This window comes from Pinus tabuliformis, chromosome X, assembly GCF_031772625.1.
Source record: "Pinus tabuliformis cultivar Carrire ecotype Pingquan chromosome X, CPIR1, whole genome shotgun sequence".
NCBI classification, from domain to species: Eukaryota; Viridiplantae; Streptophyta; class Pinopsida; order Pinales; family Pinaceae; genus Pinus; species Pinus tabuliformis.
In genome coordinates, this window is record NC_142308.1 from 977,049,202 (window position 1) to 977,054,255 (window position 5,054).

Sequence of the window (5,054 nt, forward strand, 5' to 3'; positions counted from 1 at the left end):
AGGTCTTATGTTTTGTGCGATAACATTGTAAACGCTATTGAACCTTGCACAATAGTCCAAGACTATTTCTTGTGGACCTCTTTTGATTGTATCATATTCAACTAATATGTGCAAGGGGTCTTTCTTTTTCTCCCATCAGTTGATAAATGACTGGTATAAGGCTTCTGTGTCTGCTATGGAATTAGCAGGGAGTGCTCTAAACCAAGTCCTGACATCGCCTGTCAAACTTTGGACAAAAATCTTCATTCTCACACCATCATCGTCAATCTCATAGCTTTCAAAGTAATCCTGCATTTTATTTGTATGCTGAAGGGTTGTGCAGGCACTTATGCCATCAAAATATGTGATTTTAGTTTGGTAATCTAGAGGCATAGCTCCAGGATTAGTAGGTAATTGCAAAAGTGCATATTTGTTAGCCATATTCACAGGGATAAGAGGGACAATAGGAACAACTGGGATAATAGGAGTAGCAGTGGTAGTATGTGCACTGAATGGAGGTGTGGAAGGAGTGGATGAAGAATAAGGGGAAATAGGGGTTGAATGAAATAAAATTTTGATAGGGGTTGGGCCACAGTTTGGCTAAACTATCACAGGAGTAGAATCAGCAAAATCCTCCCTTAGCTCTAATTTCCTGAGGTTTCTTTGGATCAAATTCAGATTTTCAAAGGCAGCTGTGGGATTTGGGTCTGGATTTCATTTTGTATAACGTGAATTCTTCCTGGGAGCCAGCTTCTGGCTTGTTTTTTGGGGATTTTCTAAGAATGTATGGGTTAGAAAGAAACTTTTGAAGGTCTAGTTCTTTCCCAGTGGAGCTTTCCAACTTCGTTTGTGAAATTATCTGAGGATGTTCCCCAGCGGAGTCGCCATTATGTTATCACTCAGGTTGTCCTTAAGCTCCTTTAAAGGATACGACCGAGGTAACCACAAACCAATCTTTGGATTGTAGGTCCTAGCCTGCCTGCAATCAGAGAGGGCTCTCTCTTTCTGATTTAGCTTTATTGATGATGATTTTAGGCTAGTTCTTGAGTTCAGGGGTTTTGTTTAAGTTTTGGTGGGAAGGATGATGCTTTCAAGTAGAGAGGTAAAGCATAGTGTGGTAAGTTTCAAACCATTGGGCATGGAGTCATGTGGTAAGACTGCTGGTGCGTTTTCTTGGTCACAAGAGGAATGAGGAGCAAGGTAGGTGCTCATGAAACAATACTCAAGCTGAATGGAGATGGATTGAAGCCTAACGAATGAGAGGCAATAAAGAATCTCTCAATCAGGTTAGCAGAGGGAAGATGAATGAGCTCTATCTAGGAGCAGCTAAGAATTCTTAGATAACAGTCATTCATATTTGAAATAGATCAAACATGAGCCATAAAAGAATTCATATTTATGCCTAAATCAAGAGGAAAACATTAAAAAGCCACAGAAACTGAGCATAAAGTGCAGCTAAGAAAATTCTAAGCCAATCCTTTGTTTTGTGACTTGAGCGTATATGAAATTGAAATAACAGAGGTTAGGAACACTTATTGATTCATATAGCAGCACAAGAATTCCATCATTCACTCTTTGGAACCATTAACAACACATCAAATAGTCCATTCTCCAAGCTTGTAAGCAGTCTTTGATTATAGAAAATATTAGATATATAGTGTGAGTCTCTCCTCGAGTACATTAACCAACCACCACCCTTCAAACAGTGCAGAGGGTGGTATATAAAGAAAAATAGCTACAGACCTCCCTTGAACAGGTGTCAAGGGGGAAAATATCTCAAAAATATCTCTCAAAACAGATCAAAGAGATCTATGCAGTCATTTTCACTGAAACTAATCTATGCTGGAAATAAATGCATAAAACATATTAAAACAGCTGCGCTGGGGCAGCTGGCATCTCAAGTCATGTAAACAAGGGCTGCGCATGAGGCCGCAGCCTCTAAAATGAGTGTAGGGAGGTCTTTGAGTCATGTGCTAGCCTCATGGCCATAAATGTAAGTTTCGGAGCCATAACGGCTTAATGATGCTTTGCTGAATCTGTTGGGGCCCTTCTTTTTTCATCTGCTTCGGAAGATTTTCACTGATACTCTCTGCCGCTTCCCTGATACTCTTTTTCGCTTCCGGATCTTTCTTGGTTTCAAAAATGCTCTAAACTGTCACATCATCTCATTAGTGGCCGTTATTTGGCCCAAGTACCTGCTGCGAGGCGCTTTGTTACTTCTGGGTGGTTATCGGCCCTTGGCCGACTCAAAATGCTTTAGCAACACTTAAAATCACGAACTGGATGAGTAAAGGGTCATTGAAGGCCTGCCGAGGTGAAAACCCTGCGTTTGGAGCTAATATGGGCCTGGGGTGATCGAAATTGATTAAAGAATAACTCTGTTCCCTTGACGAAGAGGCGCGCGCGGCATATATATGAATAATATGAAAAATAGCCCCTTTTCCTTTATAACAGGCAAAATGCCCATTTTACAAGCAAAAATTGCGAAAAATATGGGCGGGCGTGGCACTGTTCATTAGATTAAATGCTGGCCGTTGGATCCAGCGCGGGCCGATCCAACGGCTGGCGCTAAATCGCATCGGGGCGGACCATTGGTCCCAACACATAAAACCTCCGATGGAGCGATATAGCTTGCGGACCCGAAATGCCTTTGTAAGCCCTTTATTATTTTGAAATCTGGTCTGGCCGGGCTTTCGGCAATGCAACACAGAGTAAATACATCTTATCGCCCGACCTCCGACAGTGATATCGCATTTGAGGGAGGGCACATGCCTTGAGACTTATCCATTTTCGCATATAATATGCCACTGCCCCCTCCCGATAGCGATATCGCATCGGAGGGGGACCAAATAGATCCTTTTCTCATCGGAGCATGCATTTTATTAAAATGCAAAGGAAAAATGAATTCGGAGGGGTAGCCTTTGGTGTTTCGTATGGATTCTAAGGCATCGGAAGGGGTCCGATAGCCAAAAAGGGAGAATTTTATTATTTTGAAGGTTTTTCATGGTTTTTTCATGGTTTTTGTATTCTTATGCTTGGAAGGAGTCCAAAGGCACTTGGGAGGTTTTCAATGGATTTGAGAAGGATTTTACGCCTTTAAAAGGGTTTGTGCCTTGGAAAAGGTAGAAACAAGGCCAAAAAGATGGCTTTTTATACATATGAAGGGAATTTATGCTTTGTGAAGGAATCAACAAGCATTAGAGGGGTTTTATGGAGTGATGAAGGGTTTTATGCATCAGAAGGAGTCCGAAATGCATCTGGAAGATGGTTAGAGGGGGCAGTGTGGGTTCTTGCTGAGTTTCTGATAAACTTAGCAATTCGCGAGGATGTATATGGTTACTTTTCAACCAGGGGGAAGGGATAAGTATACAGGGGAGTTATATACATAGTTTTAGTAAGGGAAAGGGAAATAGATAGGGAGTTACATAATAAAGTTAGTAGTGAATATGATAATGATGAGAAAAAGCACTAAGAATGATGTCTTAGGCTATCAATGGGGGAAAATGACTGATAGAAGAAGTGTGAACATTCCTTGAGTGAAGCAGATCTCCACCAAGACAAATGATATGGAGAATGATGAATCTAAGAGGTATCAAGCAGATCTTGACCTCTTTAGGGGAAGTTAGTGAGTGATTTGGGGAAAGAGGAAGAAGGGGAAGTTAGTCATGCCTCGCATGAAGTCCTCCAACTGAACAACTGTCTTCAACTTGTGATATGATAGATATAACACTTGACAATATGAAATGGATCATAAGCCATGATTCTGCAACCACAAAGCTACCTACCCGACCTACTCACCTAGCATTTTCTCTTCTTTTGGTTTGGGTGCACTTGAACTAGCATACCTAGCTTTTCATTCTTTCTTGTTGCTTGTGCTCCTATCTACTTCTACACTTATTTCAGCCAGGGGCTTAGATTAAGCTGTTGAGCACCCTTGTTTCTCTACCTAACTACAGATCTGCCATGATTAAGCTGTTTAGACATATGTTCATTCTCTATATTCTACAACATGAAATTGAAACCCAGGGAAGCCAAGATTAAGTTGTTTGGCCTTCCCATGCTTGAAAACTGATCAAAATGGATTATTCATCAAGACTGGAACAAAGCAGTGGCATTTAGATTAGCTCACTTTCACAGATACTTCTCTGGCCATCTGTATCAAATATGGAGCATTGTAGCAAGCAAAGTATGACATATTTGGCATGTAAAAATGTCGATCATGAAATATGATTAACCTGCTGCCACAGTTTCCTTCGTGAGTGAAAGTCACACCCACTGTTGTTCCTGTTCTTGCTACAGCTCGTTGGACAATTTGTGGAGCTTCATGTTCTTCCTAAGTTGTTGATTCAACGCATGCAACTCCTTCTCTATTCCATATTTTTCCTTCACGCGATCTTCATGTCGTGCCATCACTTCATAGTTTGAGTCTCCAAAGTTGCTTTCATTATCAATGGATGTGCTTGATCTTGCAACTTTTCTCTACCTCTATGTCCTCAACAACCTTCCCCTTGCATCCACTGCATTCACTACATTCGGTATGTTGACATAAACTATTGTTTAGGACGCTGCTCAATGTGATGTTGCTGCTTAATTTCCTTGTCCATGAACAACTTGATGTCTTCGTGAGTAGGTAAGGCCATGGACACTTGATGGACTGCATCCCCAAGCGTGCTCTGAATGGTGTCTTTGTCTCTTCTCTCTTGTAAACTATTATACTTGTGATCTTGAGAGAGAGATGATCTCTTGTGATACCTGGAGACATGGAAACACTCATAGCAAGAAATATGTCTGTCGAAAACCAAAATGAACATGAGAACTAACCTGCAACATAACTGGGTGAATGATCATGAAGGTTGCGCAACTTCGGTTAGGAGGTCGGAGACAGACTGCCAAGACTACACAAGGCACATTCCATGTTGTTGGGAGACTAACTAACTGCTGGAATTGCAAAATGCGCAATCTAGTTGGCCAGTTGGCTGTTGGGATTGCGGAATGCGTAGTTCCAGGTGGGAAAGACTACTGGCCAAGGGACAAATTTGCACAAATTTTTGGGCTAAGCAGCCACTGACCTCCAG